General features: G+C 40.5%; 1 pseudogene; it reads right to left on the reverse strand.

Annotated features, from left to right (window-relative positions):
- Positions 1-14,385: 14,385 nt before the first annotated feature.
- LOC133765659 (oxysterol-binding protein-related protein 9-like) lies at positions 14,386-16,192 on the reverse strand (annotated as a pseudogene).
- Positions 16,193-23,384: the final 7,192 nt, after the last annotated feature.

Below are 23,384 nucleotides of genomic sequence, written 5' to 3' on the forward strand. Positions count from 1 at the left end.
ACGAATTATCACAGGTTGATGAATTCATTCAACCACCCTATATCTTTTGATTTTTTTTTGGTCCATTTATGTAACAACCACTGAGAAAGACATATAAAACTTCCCATCGTGATTGTAAGTTTGTCTACTCTCCTTGTAGTTCTGTTAAGTTTTTAATGTTTTTATGGTGCTTCATTTGCCTCTTTTCAACATTTCTGAACCCTTACACTTAGCTTATATTTCTTTCAAGTATCATATTGGTAGGTTTTGCTTTTCCAGTCTGATAATCTTTGTTTTTATTATAGGAGGCTTTACTATTTCATATTTAAAGGAATTAAAGATATGTTTAAATCATCCATACTTCTATTTTCTTTACATTTTTTCCTTTTCTTGACCTTTCTTGCCTCACTGTGGATTTATCATGAATTTTTGTTATTCTGTTTTCCCCTTACAGATTCTTTAGCTATTATTTTAGTTGTTATTCTGGAGAATAAAACATTCATCTTTGACCTTATAAAATCTAATCTAAATTTGAATTTTTATAATTTTCTAGAAAATACACTGTAGAACACTTTTCTCCATTTAACATCCTCCCAAAATACGCGCAATTTTTGTTGTACAATTTTAATTACGCATATATTCACTTACTTTCTGGACGATTGTCATTCAGATTTCCCAACATATTTATCCTTTTTGTTGCTCTTGATCCCTTCCTGTATCTATTAACTTACATCTAGAATAATTTTCCTACATCATAAAGAATACCTTTAGTATTTCACTTATTATTGTCCTACTGACAATAAATGAACTCAAATATTGTTTGTCTGAAAATACACTTTTCACCTTTAGGTGAAAAGGACATTTTTGCCAAGTATAGAACTCTGGATAATCTACTGTTTTCCTTCATTTAAGGTACCTTTCCACTTTTTTCTGTCTTTTATTGTTTCTATCATCTTAGTATTATTGTTTCTTCATTAAAGATAATATGTCTATTCACTGGCAGATTTTATGATATGTTGCTTTGTCTTGGTTCTCAATATTTATATTAAGGTTTCTTTCTGTTCTTCATCCTGCTTGGGACTCATTAGTTACACTTCAAATGTTGCTTTCCCATTGCAGCTCTCTTCCCCTTCTGGGACACCAATTACACAAATGTTGGATCTGTTCATCAGAGTTTACAGCTGTTTCTTACACTGTTTTCTGTATTTTCTGTTCTTTTTCGTCTCTTCCTAGACTTTACTTCTGTTCTGTCAAGTTCACTACTTCTCTCTTTACCTGTCAAATCTACATGTTATGATTTGAATGTGGTTTAACTGCCCCATCAAAGGTTCATTACTGAAGTCTTGGTCTCAGGGCAGCAGTATTAGGAGGTGCTATGGGACTTTTAAGATGCAAGTCCTAGTTGGGGGGGGGGGGGGGTGGCGGTTCCTTAGGTCTTAGGGTTGTTCTCTCAGAAGGTGATTGTCGTATGACTCCTTGAGCTCTTATAAGAGGGTTGTTATAGAGGTATCAAGTCTGCCCCCACCCCAGTTCTCTCTGCTTCCTGGCTTGAGATGAGGCCACTGTCTTCCAGCCTTCACCATCGGGCCTCTCCAGAACTGAGTCAATACAAGTACTCTGCCCATAAACCTACAAAACCATGAGCTAAATAGACCCATTTTTTCATAAGCAACCTATGTCAGGCATTCAGTTATAGAGAGAGAACACACTATTGCTACCAAAAATATACAGTTACCATATTCAGTTTGTTTTTATTATATTATTTGGCTCTTCCCCAGTTATCTATTATAGTTCTCAGTCTTCTCTTTTAACAACTTGAACATATTATTTGAAAGACTATGTCTGATAACTAATTTCTGCAACACTGGTGGGTCTCGTTCTATCATCCTTTGTATTCTTTTGGTCTTCGGTTATGTCTTGTCTTCTTATTTGCCTTGCAGTTTCTGCCTAAGTTTATCTTAAGCATTAAAATGGTAGCAACCACTGGAGGCTCTGCAAGAGGCCGTCTTCCTCCAGAGAGGAAAAATTTTGCAATGGCAGACAGCTAGGCTCAGGGTATGAGTAATTCTAAACTGCCTCCATACAGCTGGATTGATCTGACTCACAGCTTAGCTTTGGTCTTTGTGGGGCTTGTCTATTTGCTCACTCTTCCATTCAGTATGCAACCTTGCAAGCTCTCAAATGAAAATACAGGATAATTACCAGTCCCCTTCCAGACAGTTCCTGCTCCCATTTTAATTCTCCAACAGTCCCATGATTGTATGAAAAGCTGTGCTAAATTTCTTACCCTCTCAGCTTCTGGATCCTTCCTCTCCTGAATCTTGAGCCTAAAATTCCTTCCTATTTTAATAGCTCTGCAATATCTTTAAGTAGAAGGCTTTTTATATTTTGTCCATATTTTCTAGTTGTTTTAATGGTAAGACTTGGTTCAAAATAACGTAGTTTATCATGGCCAAAAGAAAACTCTCCCATCTAACAAGTTTTTAAAATTAAATCCTAACCTAATATTATTTTTCATAATGTTTAGTTAAAACAAGTCTACCAAGATAGCATGGGTACCCTAGAGGTAACAGACAAAACTCTAACTTCTATGAAAGTAGAACTTCATAAAAATCCAAAAAGAATCTTCCAGTCCATCATCCACTATTTGATCTTTGGCTCTGACTTGTGACAAGTCCAAAAACCACTTCAAATAGCCTTTCTCACCTGTAGTTTCTATCATAGCAAATTTGACAACTGTAGATGATTCCAAAGGTCTTCAAGCTCAAAAACTATCATTTTACAAATTAGAAAATTAGGGCAAAGAAAGGTGAAGTAGTTTGCACACAATTTTTGAAAGAACCGGTTCACGCTGAGGGTATCTGAACTAGGTATTTAAAATGCAAGCACAACTTCAAAATTTTACTAATGAAAGAAGTAAAATGGTAAATAACAACTAACCACAATGGCTGGACCTGATATGAATCTTTACAAAGGAAAAAAATAATGACAATTAGAAATTTGAAGATGACCGAATAGCTGGGAGTATTAAGGAACAACTTAATATAATCTTAGGTGTAATAATGTCACATTTTGGTTATATTTTTTAAACAGTTAATATCATTTACATACACATACTAAATGTTTGTATGTATATTGATAAAGTGAGGTTGATTTTCTTTCAAAATAATGATGAGAGGAAGTTGGTAAATACAGAAATTAAATAAATCAGTTATGAATTGAGAGATGATGAAAATGCATGGAGGTCTGTTATACAACTCTTGTGAACTGTTTGAAATTTTCCAGAAAAGCAAAACTAAAATAAGAAAAGGAAATGTAATACATAAAAAATGCAACATACTTGTATTTTCTTCATAATAAAAAAAGTCAGCAAATGAATTAATTAAAGGAAGCCAGAGGTCAAATCAAGTAATAATATCACAGTTCAACAGATACAACTAGAAATGTCAAGCAATGGTCCAAATGCGTTAGGTAAGAACTCTGTCAACTAAGTAAGCCGAGTCAGAGGCAGGAAGACGATGCATTCTTGGTATAATTCAACGTCCTTTTCTACATTTCATCACACAAATACCAATAACATTGTTCATAGAATCTTTTTTTTAGAATCTAAAAGGAATGATCTCGTTTATGCCAATGTGGTATTCAGTGCTTAGCAGATTCTCAATACTCTGTAACCCACTTCTCCCCCACTAACAAAGCATCCAGGTGTAACAGTGGTTACATTCTCAGTTATTTCAGAATCCAAGTAAGGGAGAGAGAAGAGAAAACTAATAAAAGTAGGAGTTGAAAGGCAAGAGGGTGATCAAAGACAAAAACAAATTAATATTGCCCCAGGTCTTTTAAATGTAAATATACCCAAAAACTCATAAGTTATAGAGGGGGAAGTCCAAAAATACACAATTAGAGAAAAACTTTGAAAAATGATTTTATCATGTACCCCTTCAATTGTCTGCTAAGTGTTCTGTTCCAAGTTCTTTCCTTATTCCTTTGGTTTCTTGTCCATTGTGCTGTCACATCCCCAAACCCTGCTCTGTAGCCCAAGGGGCCAGCAGTGGCCGCTGTGATTTCTTTCAGAAAGCAGCAGATTATTTTGGAGGGGGTGGGCGCTTATCTCCGAAGAGCACTGTCAGCGGACTGTCACAAACTAGGCAAGTCTGTGAGTCCAGAGTTGGGAAATCCCAGCAAGGAAGACCATCCATCCTAACTTAATTATGCACACATGTGCACCTGCAGAGCACATTCCTGTGTACACACACACACACAGTAGTTGTTTATTAGCCCCAGGTACCAGAAATCAAAGAGGTCCTCAGAATTCAGCGTTTATTTAAGACTAAAGAAGATAAACCTTTTTAATTATTGAAACATCAAGAGTGGGCATTTAATCTAGTGGTTGGTTAGGATCCCAGTTAAGATGCGGATGTCCTGCATCAGAGTACTCAGGTTCAATTCCCAGCTCTGGCTTCTCACTCGTCTCTTGCCAGTGCAGACCCTGGGAGGCAACAGTGATGATTCAAGTAATTGGATCCCATCCACCCATCGTGGAAGACCTGTGAGATCAGGATGGAGTTCCCACTTCCTAGGTTTGGCCTCTATCCAGCCCAAGACACTGCAAGCATTTGAGGAGTGAACCAGTAGTTGGGGGAGAACTAACTCTCTCCCTCTCTCCCTCTCTCTCTATATATATATCTCCTTCTCTCCCTCTCTCTGCCTGTCAAACAATAAAAATTTTATATAAGGAACTTCAAAAAGTCTGTGTAAAAATGGAATTAAAAGATAAGTTTCTTTGGGAGCAAAATATTTCAAAACTCAAGCATAGTTTTTTCTTAACACATAATTTCCATGAACTTTCTGAAGTTCCCTCGTACACTGCCAGCTTAAATAATACCCTCCATTTATCAAATACTTACTCTGACATAGGGCAGACACTGCCAAGTCATAGCCCCACATTTTCACATGCATATCTTTATCTCATTTAATTATCAGAACAATCCTATGAGATAGGTACCAAAAACGTACTCCATTTACAAGGAGTGAAAATGCATTTACAAGGAGAGAAACCAAAGCTGAGAGAGATTAAGTTCCTTGTCCAGGGAATCACACAGTGGCAACTGGCAGAGAATCATTAAATACCAGATGTGAACTTTTGATTGTGGCTGAGAAGCCAATCCTGGTATGAAGACAGGCAGCGAGAATACAGTCCAGAGAGACTGCAAACCCTTCCCGATGCATTCCCCTCCACATCCAGCATGGAGTCCAAGATTATCCATGACGTTGTTGGTCCCAGGGTCCCTTTCCTTGATCTTCTCACCTTACCCTCACAGCTACATGCATGGGGCCCTCCAGAAGCAATTCAGTTAAGCCCTAGACCTTAACCCAGCTCAGCTCCACCTTCAGGCAAATGAAAACAAGGACGAGTGTGCCATTTGCTACACGTCATGCCCATTGTTGCTACTCAAAATGAGCGCAACCACAGGGTTAAGTGACAGGGACATTGACACTGAAAGCCTCCAATGAAACTGGAGAAGAAGGTCCCTGCATGCAACAGAGGGGGTGCAGGGGAGGGCTTCAGGGGGGCAGATCCACAGTTGGGTCCTCTGAACTACTACTCCAGCCACACACATGCTCCATTATTCATTAATATGTGGCCTATAACAGGTCACACAATATTTTTTATTTTTATTAACAAAAAGAAAATAGATTTCATGTATTCTCACAGTACAATGCTAAAGAAAATAACCATACTTCTTTCCTTCGATTTCCCTCCTTCCTTACTTTTTTTCCTTTAAATTTTGCAAAAACTTAATGAATCACAGGATTAATGCACCAATAACCATAATATTCAACAAGTAAAAAGTAGGCACAGTTCCACAAGAGTATAAACAAGAGCAAAAAACAACAATCAAATCACAAGTGGTCCTTTTCATTCCTATAATTTTTTTATTCTATATTAAATACTGCATACCAGAGAAAATACACAATATTTGTCTTTTTGAGACTGGCTGATTTCACTAAGTATAATGGTTTCTAGTTGCATGAATTTTATTGCAAAAGACAGGATTTCATTCTTTATTAAAGCTAAGTAGTATGCTATAGTGTATATATAATATATTTTCTTTATCCAGTTATCAGGTGATGGACATATGGGTTGGTTCCATATCTTTGTTAAAGTGAATTGCATTGAAATAAACATAGGGACACAGATAACTTTTTCATATGCTGACTTCCTTTCATTTGGGTAAATTCACAGGAGTGAGATGGCTGAGTCATATGGTAGATCTATTTTCAGCTTTCTGAGGTATCTCCATAGAGTATTCCATAGTGGCTGCATTTCCATAGAGTATTCCACAGTTGCTGAACCACCAATAGTAGGTTAGGGTACCTTTTCTCCCCACATCCTCACCAGCATTTATTATTTTTTGATTTTTGGATGATAGTCATTCTAACTGGGGTAAAGTGAAGCCTCATTGTGGTTTTGATGTGTATTTTCCTGATGGCAAGTGAATCTGAAGATTTCTTTTTCATATGCTTGTTGACCATTTGAATTTCCTCTCCTGAAAAACACCTATTCAAGTCCTTTGCCCACTTCTCAACTGGATTATTTGTTTTGTTGTTGAGATTCTTGAGCTCTTTATAGATTCAGGATATTAATCCTTTATGTTTCATATCTTGCAAATATTTTCTCTCATTCTGTTGGCTGCTGCTTCACTTTGTTGAGTGTTTCCTGTGTACTGCAGAAGCTCCTTAGCTTGATGCAATCCCATTTGTCATTTTTGCTTTGATTGCTTGTGCTTCTGGAGTCTAACAATTCTTTGCCTGTGCCCATGGCTTACAGAGCTTCCCTGATCTTTTCCTCTAGGAATTTGATGGTACCAACTCAGAGGTTTCAATCCTTGAGCCACTTTCACTTGATTTTTCTACAAGGTGTAAGTTAGGGGTCTTGTTACATACTTCTGCATCCAGGGATCCAATTTTCCCAACACCATTTGTTGAAGAGACTGTCTTTTCTCCAGAGTTTGATTTTTAGCTTGTTTGTCAAAGATTAATAGGCTGTAGCTGCACAGATTAATTTCTGGGGTTTCTATTCTGTTCTATTGGTCTACATGTCTATTTTTGTGCCAGTTTCAGGCTGTTTTGATTATAACTGCCTGTAATATGTCTGGAAATCTGGTTTTGTGATGCCTGCAGATTTTTGTTCTTTAAGACTGCTTTAGCTATTAAGGGTCTCTTGTGTTTCCATACATGGGGGCAATTTTAGCAATGTTTTTTCTCAGAAAAATATCCTTGGTACTTTGATTGGGATCACATGGAATCTGTAAATTGCCTTGGGTAGTATGGGCATTTTTATATTAATTCTTCCAACAAATGAACATGGAAGATTCTTCAATTTTATTGTTTTCTATTTCCTTATGTTTTGTAATATTCATTGTAGAAATCTTCCACATCTTTGGTTAAATTTATTCCATGGTATTTCAATGATTTGTAGCTATTATGAATGGGACTGATCTTACAAGTTCTTTTTCAGCCATAGCATTATTTGTGTATAAAAAGGCTACTGGTTTTATATATTGATTTTATATCCTGTAACATTACCAAATTATCTTACGAGTTCAATAATCACTTAGTGGAGGCTTTTGGTTCCCTGGATATAGAATTATATCATCTGCAAAACAGGGATAATTTGACTTCCTCCTTTCCAGTTTGTATCACTTTCTTCTTCTTGCCTAATGGCTCTGGCTAACACTCCAGAGCTACACTGAATAGCAGTGGTGAAAATGGGAATCCTTGTCTGATTCCAGATCTTAGGGGAAATGCTTCCAACTTTTACCCATTCAATATGATTCTGGTTGTGGCTTTGTGATACATTGCCTTGATCACATTAAGGAATGTGTCTTCCATACCCAATTTACTTAAATTTTTTATCATGAAAGGATGTTACACTTTATTAAATGCTTTCTCTTCCTCTATTGAAATAACCATAAGAGTTTTTATTCTTCAATGTGTTAATGTGACATATAACATCCTTTGATTTGTGCATGTTCAATCATCCCTGCACACAAGGGATAAATCCCACTTGGTACAGGTAATTGATCTTTCTGATGTATTGTTGGATTCAATTACCTACTATTTCATTGAGAATTTCTGCAGCTATGTTCATCAGGGATATTGGTCTCTAGTTCTCTGTTTTATCTTTTTTTGGTTTGGGAATTAAGGTGATGCTGGCCTCACAGGGAGTTTGGGAAGATTCCCTCCCTTTCAATTATTTTGAAGACTTGAAGAATTTGCATTAGTTCCTCTTTAAAAGTTCGGAATTCTCAGTGAAGCCATCTGAGCTTCTCTTCATTGAGAGAGTCTTTATTACTGATTCAGTTTTTGTCTTGGTTATTGGTCTATGTAAGTTTTCTATGTCTTCAAGACTCAATTTGGTAGATTGCATGTGTCCAGAAATTATTCATTTTGTCTAGGTTTTCAAGTTTGTTGGCATATAGCTGTTTGTAGTAATTCCTGATGATTCTTTTGATTTCTGTGGTATCCACTGTAACATGTCCTTTTACATCTTTGATGTTATTGAGTCTTCTCCCTTTTTTTGTTTTAGTTAGTTGCACCAATGGTGTGTTAATTTTGTTATATTTAGTGAAATAAGTCAGTCCCAAAAAGACAGATATGTTTTTCCTGATCCAGGATAACTAATAGAGTACCTAAAATGTAACATATTGGAGTCAAATGGACATTTAGAGATTCAGTGATTTTTTATAGTCCTTGTCTCTTCTATTAAGGAACAGTATTGTTTTTCTTCATTCTATTTGTTCAATCTTTCACTTTGTGTAAGGTTAACCTTACAATCATTAAGTAAATTGAAAGTAGAGCTTTGTAAAAATTAAGAATGGGAACTGGAGAGGGAGGAGGAAAAAGGGTTGGAGTGTGGGTGGCAGGGAGGGAGTGGTGGGAACTATCACTTGTTCCTAAATCTGTACATTTGAAAACATGAAACTTGTATAACGTATAATATTTTCAAATAAATAAGTTTAAAATAAGTTCTTAATACATTAATCTTTGTATCTTTTTTGGTTTCTATTTTATTTTTTCTCTAATTTTAATTATTTCTTTCCTCCTACTAATTTTAGGTTTGGTTTGTTCTTGTTTTCCTATGTCTTCAAGATACATTGTTAGATCATTTACTTTGTGTCTTTCCATTTTTGTGATGTTCTCACTAATTGCCATATACTTTCAACACTGCTTTGCTGTATCCCGTAAGTTTTGAAATGTTATGTTGTCATCTTCATTCATTTTGAATAATTATTTTTTGACAGGCAGAGTTAGAGAGAGAGAGAGAAAAGTCTTCCTTCCGTTGGTTCACCCCCCAAATGGCCACTGCACTGATCCGAACCCAGGAGCCAGGCGCTTCTTCCTGGTATCCCATGCAGGTGCAGGGCCCAAGCACTTGGGCCATCCTCCACTGCACTCCCAGGCCACAGCAGAGAGCTGGACTGGAAGAGGAGCAACCAGGACAGATCTGGTGCACCAACCGGGACTAGAACCCGTAGTGCACCACCGCAGGTGGAGGATTAGCCTAGTGAACCACAGCGCCAGCCTTGAAGAATTTTGTTTTGTCCCTTATTTCTTATATGAACCACTGTTCATCCAGGGGCATGTAGTTCAGTCTACTTGTGTTTGCATATGTTCTAGAGTTTCTTGAGTTGTTAATTTAAAGCTTCATTCCATTGTGGTCAGAAAAGATGCATGGTATAGTTTCATTTTTTTTAACTTACTGAGACTTACTTTATTGCATGGAATATAGTATATCCTAGAGATAATTCCATGCACTGATGAAAAGAATGTGTATTCTGCAGCTGTGGGATAAAATGTTATGTAGATATCAACCAGGTCCATTTGGACCACAGTGTACATTAGCTCTATTGTTCTTGGTTTTGGGTTTTTGTCTAGTTGATCTGACCATTGATCGAAGTGGGATATTGAAGTCCCCCATTACTATTGTATTGGAGCCTATGTCTCTCTTTAGAATCACTTAATTAAATTCATTTAAATAACCAAGTGCCCTGGCATTGGGTGTGTATACATTTACTAAAGTCAAATATTTCTGTTGAGTTCATCCCTTAGTCATTACATAATTCCCTTCTGTCTCTTTAATAGTTTTTGTGTTGAAGTCTGCTTTGTCTGATATTAGGATGGCTACACCAGCTCAGTTTTGCTTTCCATTAGCATAGAATATCTTTCCCATTTTTTCACTTTCAGTCTTTGTAGATTTTGTTGGTGAGGTATGTTTCTTACAGGCTGGAAAATGATGGATCTTTTTTAATCCATTCAGCTGGTCTATTTCTTTTAATTGGAGAATTTAGGCCATTTATATGCAAGGTTTTTATTGATGAGTAAGGCCTTAGCCCTGCCATTTTTTTTCATAAATATTCCTATTGGTTTTTTTATATTTCCTTGTACTTTTACTAGACTTTCTGCCTTCACATTCTTGCATGATAATGACTATCTCACTGTTTCTGTGTGTTGCACATCCTGAAGTATTATTTGTAAGGGTGAGCAAGTGGTGACAAATTCTTTCAATTTCAGTTTGTTTTGGGAAGCCTTTATTTCACCTTCATTTACAAATGACAGCTTTGCTGAGGGCAGTAGTCTGTGTTGACAGTTTTGTTCTTTCAGGACTTGGACTCTGTCTGTCCATTCTCTCCTAGACTGTAGGATTTCTGATGAGAAATCAGCTGTCAGTGTAATTGGAGATCCTCTGAAGGTAACCTGACATTTCTCTCATGCACATTTCAGAATCTTTTTATGTTTCACTGTTGAAAGTTTGAGTCTATTGTGTGGTGGTGAAGATGGTTTCTGTTCATGTCTATTAGGACTTCTGTGTGCTTCCTGAACTTAGATGTCCCGATCTTTCTCCAAATCTTGGAAGTTTGCTGCTATTTCTGCTATCATTTCACTGAATAGACCTTCTAATTGTTTTTCTCTTTCCACACCTTCAGGAACCCCTAAGAAATGTATGTTTGGTTATTTACAGTATCCCATAAATGTCAATCTCAAACTTTTTGTTTTCTTAAATTTTTTGTCTGAGATATTTCCAAGGATTTGTATTTTTGCTCAGATATTCTTTATTCTGCCTCACTAAGTCTGTTGTTAAGGCTTTCCACCGTATATCCTCTTTGACATATTTGAATTCTTCATTTCTAATATTTCGGTTTGACTTCTCTTTAATATCTCTATCTCCTGGAAGAATTTTTCACACATGTCAGATATGATTTTCTTTAATGTTTGCTTCTCTGTGTTTTTGAGTAATCTTATGATCATTTTTTAATTCCTTTTCAGGCATTTCATCATTTTGTCTTCATTTCTAATACTGAAGTGTCATTGTGTTCCTTTTAGAAAGTCATACTTTCTTGCTCATGTTTCTTGTATTTCTAAATTTATTTTTAGGCACTGCGGAAACACTTGGTTTTCTCCTCGGTCAGCTTTTATCTTTGAACTATGCCTCTGTGGCTTTGTGGAGTACCTGTTCCTTCAATGGAAATCCAGAGGCATGTGCTGGGTGGGGCCAGAGGGCTCTGGCCAGTGCTTGAGGTGGGAAGGAGTCCAGGGTGACACCCAGTTGGGAGTGGTAGAGCTCTTCTATCAGCAGCAGTGAGGAGGGTATGATCACGTCAGCTGGCATGACCACAGCATTAGGCCCTTTCTGCTAAGATGCCCAACCACCCACGGTGAGCCCACAGTGCCCAGGCACCTCACCTCAAAAGCTCATGAACCGCAGAAAGGATCCATGCACTTCTCAGTGTGAGAGAGATCCCAAGCCTCTGCAGCCCAAAGACCCAGCCACACCCTATTGCACAGCCCATCTCACAGTCACAGAATTTCCCCAGTCACAGAGCACAGGTCTCCCACAGTCACAAGGAGCAGGGGATCCACTCTCAGTCCCACAAGCCTCATCCATCTACTGAAAGAGCTGCAGTGTTCCCAGCGCAGCTGCCTAACCCATTGGGGTTGTTCAGTGATCTGTGTTGGCAACTCAAGTCCAGGTGCTCCAATAGAGTAAAAGGAGAGGAGCACTTCACAGGCCTAAGCAGGTGTCCTGCCACTTATCAACCCTCCAGGCCAGAGTCAACGTGAGTGGGGACTGCGGATTTATTCCTCTGCTAAAATCCCTCAGTCGCATGCAGCCCACAGCAGCCTCTACTCGCCTTATTAAGATGGCCTTTCCCTCCTGCTAGCTGCAGAGTGCCTTGCTCCAAGAAAATGGCATCCCTTCCAACCACTGCTTGCAGGAGTTGCTGCCAGTTTCATGCTCATTGCTGTGTGTTTGTGCTATCCCTGCTGCTCCACGGCATCTTTCTTCTTTTTGTAGAATTTCTACTGTGAACTTCCCTCCAACTATTCCCTGGGAATGCAGTTCCTCCCCTTTCCTTCTGTGGTCACCATCAGCTCACCTTTTTCCTCTTCAGCCATGTTGCAAAAGCCCCACATAATCTCTTTGAACCTCTTTCTCAACCAAGACCCGAAAAGATTAGACTTGGCACTGTCCAACGTCATTTCTAGCTGTAAAGTAGCATCATCCTACTTTTCTAAAGGTCAGCCTCAGCCCAACAGTTCCCTTGAGTGTTCTCAGTTCTTGCTTAAAAACTCAGTTGATTTCCATTTCTCTCCAGTTCCTGTCTACTGGCTAAAATGTATCTGTAACCCCCAAATAAATAGTCATTGTTGGGTATGCACAAAGTGGCAAAAAATCTGAGTCAACCAAACACATGTTCCCAGCTGAGGCTGAACAGGCCAGCCCTCTGCTTTCTTGTTTCAGCTCTTACACCACAAACAAGAATCCTTTTCACAGACTACGCAGTGCCATATTTTTCGGATTTTTGTGCTCTGTGTTGGTAACAGCACTGTTTATAATGGTCCCTACACCTAGTACTCAAGCACTGTCTATTGCACTAAGCACAAGAAAGCTGGGATGTGTCTTATGGAAAAATCCTGTGTGTTAGATAAGCTTCATTTAGACATCAGTTGTTGTGCTGTTGGCCATGGAGCCAATTTAGTGAATCAGTCATCCATGTCAACACGGTGTCTTTAAGCAGAAACACATCTAAAACATGGTTATGTATTAGTGGAGTTGATAAAAAATATTGACACTAGAGCATCATAGGACCCAAGCCCAGAAGCACTGATTCTGTGTTTGTTAATTCAGTGTTCATGGAGAATTTATAGAACATAGCCACCACAAACAAGGTGCACCCTCATTTTGGGCTTCCACATACAATTGTGTTGAAAGGTAAATGGCAAAAAAGTACACACTTGCCTAGCCATAGGCAGCAGTGCTATCCTTCAGATATGACCTAGTTGGAATGGACAATACAGAGAAAAACAAAATGGAAACTCTACTGTTGGCATATTCACAATTAAACAATTTCAGAGCTCTTTGTAAAATTATGACACATAATCCAGACTCCTGACATGAGAGAATCCTGACATCTGAGAACCTGGGTGCCTCTTGGAAAGCCTTTCTCCAGCTACCTTATGTCTCCATTCTGGATTTTTCAGGAAACAGCCAAATGTTTCTAAGCTTCCTCTGCAGATCAGTTTGTAACTGTCATTAATAATTTCAGATAGTACCCCCATGAGAAAGTTCTTCACAAACCCACTGCAGAAATACAGGCCAGTAGCAATAAATAATTCATTCACACACCTGAAACTCCTACTAAGAAGACATACTGGAATGTTTTTTTGAAAGAACAGGGAATTTGAGCAAGAAAAAGGGAAAACTGAAATGGGGGATAGAAAAAAAAAGAGAAGGAAAGAAGCTAAAAGAGAAAGATTAAGAGTTTTTAGGTATAAATAGTCATACGTCATAGGGCAGAGTTAGAAAGTGAGAGAGAGAGACAGAGAGAAAGGTCTTCCTTCCATTGGTTCACCCCTCAAATGGCCGCTACGGCCGGCACCCTGCGCCAATCCGAAGCCAGGAGCCAGGTGCTTCCTCCTGGTCTCCCATGCAGGTGCAGGGCCCAAGCACTTGGGCCACCCTCCACTGCCTTCCTGGGCCACAGCAGAGAGCTGGACTGGAAGAGGAGCAACCGGGACAGAATCCGGTGCCCCAACCAGGACTAGAACCCATGGTGCCAGCACCGCAGGCGGAGGATTAGCCTAGTGAGCCGCAGCGCTGGCCAAGAATAATGCTCTTTCTGAATCCTAATCATGACTGCCTCAAAGCACAGTCTCATGCTGGCAGGGTTCAATTGTATGAAATTGTGCACCATAAGTGTTGGGATTGGGCTAACTGTATATCTGAGATACAGCAACAACCATGTTATAAAAGGAAAATCTAAGCCAAAAACTTCTCCCAACCTGCAAAGTTAAACACTCTCTGTCCTGGTCACTGGGGTAAACTCTGTATTTCCCAACCTAATGCTTGGCAGCACCATGACATTTCAGTAATGGTTCATCATAAACCCAGCTTTCTCCATCTTCATGAAATAACCTTGTCTCCCACTGAGTTTCCCTCTCCTTCCCGTCTCTGGCTTCTGCTCTTTGTCTTTCTTCAAGTCTGTGCTTTGCTTCAGTGGCTGCAGTCTCTGAAATTAGACTGAAAGTGACATCCTTCCAAAGACAGCCAGACTCACACCCATTCTGATCTTCCAGCTCCCTTACTTTCTTCTTGATTATAGGCAACTTCTTTGTATCTACAAAGACTATGTTTTCCCCCATTGCATATTTTGCATACATTACACCATTCCACTCCTCTTCAATGGAACAAAAAGAATTCTTGTCATTAGGAGAAAAAAATCTCTGCAGTGATGCTGTGTTTCTTGCCCCCATAGAAAGGTTTAGTGTGGAAGACGACATTTGCACTATAGGCCATTTTGGAACAATTAATGTTGCATTCTCCCAATTCCATCCAGGACACTGTGAGGATAGACCTTCCATAGCCATTGGGAAATATGAGAATGTAGTGTTCATCATAGTCTAGACATGAAACATAGCCCTGCCCTATGTTGTGCACACCGACATCTGAAGGAATTTTGATTTGGACCAGATAGGAGCACTGAATTGGATCTTCTTGTTAAAACACTCAGCACAAAAGGTTGAAATGGGTGAATGATGGGAAACCTGTTCAGCCATGAATGTTACACTGTTTTTGGAAACCCAGGGAACTGGTTCTCCTGAAACCAGCTCTGCATTCTTTTCAGTAGTATTTGGTAGTGTCCAGTGACATTGAAAGACCCCACCCAGAATGGGGTTGCATGGCTTTTTGGCAACCGACCCTTTCCTTCCCGCATGAGATGCTGAGAGGTACCATTTTACAACCTGAACCATTCAATCCCTAGGATTCTTCTGGTCCCTAATGCTCACAAACAGGACCAGATGTGCAAAAAAAGTCTGCACAGATTTCTAAAAGATATTTTCTTTCAAGAATGAATGTCAGAACTACCTTAGTTAGATCCATTCTAAGCCTCACCTGTGACAAGAGGTGCATGGTAACACTCTTGTGCTCCTCCACTGACCCTGCCTCTGCATCATCATCTCTATCATCACGTGAATCAAAATGGTCAGCATTGCTTGTTCCACTGGACGCGGACGAATTAAGTGATTCTGTGGTATCTGGACGCTTCAGACTATTTACCAAGCTGTTGTTTGTCAAGACAGAGGCAGATCCAGAAGAATCTATGAAGTGCTTTGAGGATGAGCCACTCTGAGCATCATAGGATTCATCTTCACTACAAGAATAAGAGAACTCTGGGTCTGTACTTGGAGACAAGTTGGCATGGCTTGGCGAAGTTAGACTGCTACAAGATGGTGAATGCCCACTGCCTGTATTATTTGGTGTTGGGCTCTAATGATGTCCCAAAGCAGCTAATACAGGTCCAACTGGTAGGGAAGATGGACGCTGCTCTGACTTACACAACTGAGTAGCCTCTGGAGGTAAGACAGTCTGGGAAGGCACTGTGCTGATCACTGGTTCCAAGGGACTAGGCTGTATATTACATCTACAGGAATAATAGTACTTATAATTTCATCTGCACGCGTCTCCACATTACTCTGGTCTTTAGCAATCTTCAGCAACACAATGCAGTGTTTAATTGATTCTACCATGCTATCTGTTTTCTCTTTGAGAGTTTCAATGATCTTTCTCTGTTCATCATCTTTGCAGCTTTGAAGCTTGTCATCAAAAAGCTTTCATTGTTCTGTCAAAATTTGTAGGTAAGCATCGGCCTCTAAGTTTTTTATCAAAATCTAGGACATTAGGAACAAACTCCTAGTCCAAACCCCCAGAGGGCGGCAAGGAGGAGGCCAGCAGAACATGACATTAGTGCCCAGGGCCTGGCCCCAAGCAGGCAGCAGGGACCCGGGGGACTCAGGGATGGTCTGGCCCCTCACCCAGACCCTTGGAGTCTACCCACTCCACAAGTGGCCAGTAAGAAAGCCATTCGCCAAGGCCCCCAAGTGTCTCCAGGGGAGGGAGCCGAGGACTGCTCCTGAGCACCCCTTTTCATGGTAAAATCAGGCACCCCAGCTGCAGCACAGGCGATCCTGTCAGAGGTACAGCCAGTCCCCCCGGACTCCCTTTACATGGAGCTTTAAGTCAGTAGGTAAGACTACAGCACTGAATACATCACATACAAACAGCTTTGGATTAAAGGAAAAAATAGAAGACATTAAAAAGTGGAAAAATCTTCCATGTTCATAGGTTGGAATAATTAATATCATCAAAATGTCCATACTACCAAAACAATTTATAGACTCAATGTGATCCAAATCAAAATATACTCTTTTCATATCTAGAAAAAATGATGCTGAAGTGCATATAGAAACACAAGAGACCCCAAAAAGCTAAACCAATCTTAAACAACAAAAACAAAGCTGGAGGCATCACAATGCCAGATTTCAAGACATACTACAGGACAGTTATAATCAAAGCAGCCTGATAATGGCATAAAAATAGATGTGTAGACCAATGGAACAAAATAGAAACTCCAGAAAATAATCCAAGCATCTACCACCAACTTGCATTTGACACAAGAACTAAAATCAATCCCTGGAATAAAGATAGTCTGTCAACAAATGGTCCTGAGAAAACTGGATCTCCACATGCAGAAGTATAAAACAAGACCCCTACTTTGGGGCTGATGCTGCAGCATAGTAGTTAAAGCAGCTGCCTGCAGTACCAGCACCCCATATGGACACCAGTTCAAGTCCTAGCTGCTCCACCTCCCATCCAGCTCTCTGCTATGGCCTGAGAAAGCAATGGAAGATGGCCCAAGTCCTTGGGCCCTTGCACCCAAGTAGAAGACTGAGGAGAAGCTCCTGGCTTCAGATTGGCATAGCTGTGGCCATCTGGGAAGTGAACCAGCAGACAGAAGAACTCTCTCTCTCCCTGCCTCTGCCTGTGTGTAACTTTGCCTTTCAAATAAATAAATAAATCTTAAAAAAAAAAACACTACCTTATAGCTTACATAAAAATCCACTCAAAATGAATTAAAGACATAAATCTACAACTCAGTACTATCAAATTATTAGAGAACATTGAGGGAACCCTACAGGACATAGGCACAGGGAAAGACTTCTTGGAAAAGACATCAGAAGCACAGGCAATCAAAGCCACAATTGACAAATGGGATTACATCAGACTCAGAAGCTTCTGGCACTGCAAAAGAAACACTCAGCAAAGTGAAGAGGCAACCTACAGAATGGGAGAAAATATTTGCAAACTGCAAATGATAAAGGATTAATTTCTAGAATCTATAAGGAGCTCAAGAACCTCAATAACAAAATAAACAATCCAGTTAAGAAATGGGCAAAGAACATGCACAGACATTTTTCAAGAAAGAAAATTCAAGTGGCCAACAGACACATGGAAAAATGCTCAGGAACATTAGCCATCAGGGGAAGCAAATCAAAACCACAAAGTTTCACATCACCCAAGTTAGAATGGCTTTCATACAAAAAACACCAAACAACTGGTGCTAGCCAGGATGTAGGGAAAAGAGTACCCTAATCCACTGCTGGTGGGAAAGTAAACAGGTGCAGCCATTGTGGAGAAAGTACAGAGATATCTCAGAAACCTGAATATGTGACCCAACCAGCCCACTCCTGGGAATTTACCCAAAGGAAATGAAATCAGCATATGAAATAGCCATTTGTTCCCCCTTCTCCTATTTATTGCAGCTCAATTCATAATAGCTAAGATATGGAATCAACCCAGATATCCATCAACTGAAGCCTGGAATTATGGTATATATGTATACACACACACACACACACACACTATGGAATACTACACAGTGGTATAAAAAAAATGAAATTCTGCCATTTGCAATAAAATGGATGCAACTGGAAACCATTACACTTAGTGAAATAAGCCAGTCCCAAAATGACAAATACCATATGTTCTCTCTAATCTGTGGTAACTAATAGGTATCTTAAAGGTAATAGGTAATATACAGCCCTTGTCTTGACTGTTGAAGAACAATGTGTTTTTTTCTTTATTTGTTTTTGTTTTTTTTTCATACTATTTGTTGAACTATTTACTTAGTGTAAGGTTAATCTTATGAGTATAAAGTTAACTGAAAATAGATCTTTGTAAAAAGTAAGAATGGGAATGGGAGAGGGGGGAGGAATAAGAGTGGGAATAACAGCAAGAGGGAGTTAGGGTGGTAAGAATCGCTGTGTTCCTAAATTTCTACACATGAAATGCATGAAGTTTGTATTCCTTCAATAAAATTTTTAAAAAAACAATAAGCAGGGGCCAGTGCTGTGGCGCAGAGGGTAGAGCTGCCACCTCCAGTGCTGGCATCCCGTATGGGCACTGGTTTGAGTCCTGGCTGCTCCACTTCCAATCCAGCTCTCTGCCATGGCCTGGGAAAGCAGAAGATGGCCCGGGTCCTAGGGCCACTGCAACTGCATGGGGGACTCGGAAAACTTGCTCCTGGCTTCAGACTGGTGCAGCTCCAGCAATTGCAGCTACCTGGGGGTGAACCAGTGAATGGAGGACCTCCCTCACTTCTCTCTCTGCCTCTCTGAAACTCTGCCTTTCAAATAAATAAAACAAATCTTAAAAAAAATGCAAGATAGCCGGAGCCGCGGCTCACTAGGCTAATCCTCCACCTTGCGGCGCCAGCACACCGGGTTCTAGTCCTGGTCGGGGCACCAGATTCTGTCCCGGTTGCCCCTCTTCCAGGCCAGCTCTCTGCTGTGGCCAGGGAGTGCAGTGGAGGATGGCCCAAGTAATTGGGCCCTGCACCCCATGGGAGACCAGGAGAAACACCTGGCTCCTGCCATCGGATCGGCGCAGTGCACCGGCAGCAGCACGCCAGCCGCGGCGGCCATTGGAGGGTGAACCAACGGCAAAGGAAGACCTTTCTCTCTGTCTCTCTCTCTCACTGTCCACTCTGCCTGTCAAAAAAAAAAAAAAAAGTGCAAGTCCCAATATGGGGGGTGGGGTGGATAGCTTTGGAGTTATCTGTCATGAAAGTAGCGATTCGGGTGGAAGGAAGAACAGCAATTTTCTTTTGAGTTTCTTGGGCTTTCCACTTTTCTTCTCTCAATCCCAAATAATGGATCAATGGCTTCCAAGAGCCCAAAGCTAATCCTAAATATAAAAATGATGCGATTATAAGCCCAGCACTTAGAAGCCACAGTGACATGAGGAGGGATAAGGCATAAGAAATAAAGTTGAATGAATGGATGGCAGACAGAGGGAAAGAAATGTCTGGGCCAAAGTCTACCTTGAGCAGTGGTGAGGAGGAGGAGTAAAGAATTCAGATACACCCAGGAAGGTGCTGCTCCACAAGCTCCCTGCTGCTTTTGAGAAAATTCAAGAGACCCAGCACCACACATGGCTAAGGTAACAGTATTGCTAGCTACGTTCTGCAGGACAAATAGCCCACACCGCATGAATACCTGTAACAGAATCTTCACTTTCTGATCACTATTTCTGAGGAAGGGAATCACAAAATCCTACATTATAAAGAAGCACAGTCAGACCCCTCAGTACTTGCATCAGCCTGCGGATGAACATCACACCCTACATGAGGCACCGTTCAGGAACCTCCAGGTCAGAGACTGAGCTGTGCGAGAAGAGCAACATAACATAGGTCTAAAGGTCTAAAGACACAGGGTGTGTTAGTCATCGTCATGGACCATGTGAGTCACCCAATCCGCCTCCTGGTTTCTCTGTTTGGTGCATCATGGAATCAAGGGATTTGAACACATCTTTTGAGTCATGTGAACCTAACTTCGGGAGTGACTGTCAATCCTCAATACAGAAGGAGTCTTCAGAAGGGTGATGGAAATATGTGTATTATCAAAAAGCTGCACATGGATTTGAAATTTTTTTGTACCAAAATAAACCCATCTTGCAATTCCAATTTTCTACAAACTTTTTGAAGTACCCCCATACTCCAGTGGTTTTAAGTGCAAGAGTCAAGACAGACTATAAGAGCACTCAATGAAAACGTACAGCGCATCTGAGAATCCCAATTCCGTCTACCCCTCCTACTTCCTTGAGCCTTAGTAGGAACTTGGCCATCTGAAACCTCTGCTGTCAGTCTGCCAGTCCATCTATTGCTATTGCCACACCAAGTACGGACCCCATGGAATCTCACTTCAATGACATTTCTGCCAACACTATTAGCTTTCTCATCCACATATTTCCAGAAACTCCCCACCAGCCACTAATCCTGGAGCAACCCCAACTCTTAATTTACCAAGGCTCCTACACAGAACCAGACAAACCTCACATATCCATGTGATGCACCCCACTTCAGATTCATGATTTCACTCTCAGCTAGACTCCAGATTGGGTCACTAAGTTTTTATTTGTCCCCAGTCTGTTCCCTCTGAGTCCAATCTACAAGGTAAAACCATGGGGGTGCGTGTTACAGCAAGGAAGGAAGAAGTGGTGTTGTGAGTTGGGTCCTGTCATGGGTTATTCACACAGAAACATATTTGCAAAATTGCTGAGCTGTGGAAAGACAAGTCGGGAGGTACAACTGAGGTTCAAGAGGCAAAGAAACTCATTCCAAGTGGAGCAATCTACATTGACTTATAAATGACAGGATGGCTGAGAAGTTAGACATCGAGGAACTAGAGAGAGCAAGAGTGGGGTATAAGGCCAGCAGCCAGCTTCAAATCTAGACTTGCAAGCAAGTGACCACCTAGCAGGGCCATTCCTTCTCTGAAGGACCTCCTCCTCCTCCTCACCACTGCTCAAGGTAGACTTTGGCCCAGACATTTCTTTCCCTCTGTCTGCCATCCATCCAGCACCTCCCCTGGGGAAGCCAAATCAGTCTAGAATCCCCACCACTCAGGAATTCTTCCCAGCTCACCATCTCCAGAAACTTTCCTTGTTGTATGGGAGCAACGCAATCTCACTTGAATCTACAGCCATCCCTTCTGTTGTAGTTCTCAACAAAAAGAACATTTCTCCTCTGTCCCAGGCAACTCTCCCTGTGTCTGCTTTCCACTCCTCCCCTCCTGCCTCCTGATTAACCAAGCACACAACCACTCCTCTCTCCTGCACCTCCAGACACTCCTTTCCACTAGCCTTTTGTCTCCTTACCCAGTCCAAAAGGGCACCTACAATTCTATAATGTTTCTATTGAGGTTGCCATTCATACACTTGTTCCACAGCCTTGGCTATAGCCCTACTAAGAGTACTTCACTGCGGGTGAAAGCGCTGAGTGCCCGGTACCATTGCTTAGATTTCCAGAGATGACTTCTTTGGTTTGTAGGTTGGTTTTTATAAAAAGGCACACGATGGATCACCAAAGCTTGATTTCTTATATAAACATTAAACAAATTCTCAAGTGAAATAGGAAAGAGGTTGCTTTCCCAGGGAGACCTGAAGTAAATGTCACTACAGACATCTTTGTCTTATAATAGGTCAACTTAGGATTTTTTGACTTTCCAATGGTGTGAAATTGGCACACATCCAATAGAAACTGAACGGTTTAGGTTTTTAACTTTCATCTGTTCCCAGGCTAGTGATACACTGCATGATAGTCTTCTTTTTCAGCTTTTTATTTATTTTCATTTTATTTGAAAGGCACAGAGACAGAGAAAGAGAGAGATCTCCCATCCACTTGTTCACTCCCCAGATGTCTATAACAGGCAGGGCCAGGGCCAGACTAAAGGTAGAAATGAGGAACTAAATCCAGGTATCCCATGGCTTTAGTTCTTGGGTCCCTGAGCCATCATCGCTCCGTCCTAGGATTTGCATTAGCAGGAAAGCTGGAATCAGAGAAAGAGCCTGGACTCAAACCCAGGAACTCAGAAAGAATGAGTCTTAACTGTTGCATCAAAGGCCCACCCTCTTGCACAATATTCTCTTGGGCTGTTGGGTAGTCACAGTTTCCTGCAGCTCCAAGTCAGTCCCACAGTCAGGAAAGTAAACCACCCAAATGGTGCACTAATGCCGGGAAGGATATGCATATAAAATGCATTTTCAACAATGATACTTTCAATGTAATCCCATTGTAAGTCAAGGGGCAACTATAATCATTGGCTGCCCCTCCTGGCTCCTTTACCCATCTCAAGGGGGCTCTGGTGACTACTTAACGGAGGAAGACCTGGGGACGTGGACCAAGAAACATAAGCCAGCACTGACAGGGCACCAACCTGGCAGACTCACATCATGCATAATAAGAGAGAGCAAAGGAATTTTAACAATTACAGATTAGGTTTGCTATCATACTGCAGTAATGCAAAGTTTTAACATTCCATTTTAGTGTGTGCATTTAATAAAACAAACTGTCCCCCCCCAGAGACAGTACCAATACCTGTTTATCAGCAACCTCTTAAATCCATGCAGAAATTAATACATTTTCTTTGACTTAAAACTCTAGTTAATGCTGGCAAAAGAATTTCAAAGTTTTCCCATTCTTTTAGGATAGACGCTTGAATAAGTAATTTTAAATTGCCTTCTTTTTTTTCTTCCCACTTGTCTCTATGCTACTAGTCACTTAACACCCCTGGGCCACCTGGCACATTGTTCAAATGTTCTGATGCTCTTGGCACCACAGTAGATTTCAGCGCTCTGAAGTGGCTTGGAGATGCATGTTCCTTTCTAATACTAACATATCATTTTCCCCAAGTGGCACAAATTAAGGTTTCAGAGATGTGGAGGAGTTTTGGCTTCTGTCTACACCACTTTTTTATGAAAATTTAGCATAGCCATTTTAAAACGATAGTCATTCCTCCAAGGAGGCTACATAATTCCTCCATAATCATATAGAAGCAAACACATTCCTCACTTTCCATCAAAAGACGTCCTGTAACTCTGTAAGCCTGGACGGGAACGGGTGGAGGAATAAAGAAAAATTAAGAGTCATGGATGGAGCAGAGGAGCCTCCAGCAAAACTGTGCTCAAAGGAAAATCCTGACAGAGCTGTGCCCGGCTGCAT

Source organism: Lepus europaeus, chromosome 8 (genome assembly GCF_033115175.1).
Source record: "Lepus europaeus isolate LE1 chromosome 8, mLepTim1.pri, whole genome shotgun sequence".
NCBI classification, from domain to species: domain Eukaryota; kingdom Metazoa; phylum Chordata; class Mammalia; order Lagomorpha; family Leporidae; genus Lepus; species Lepus europaeus.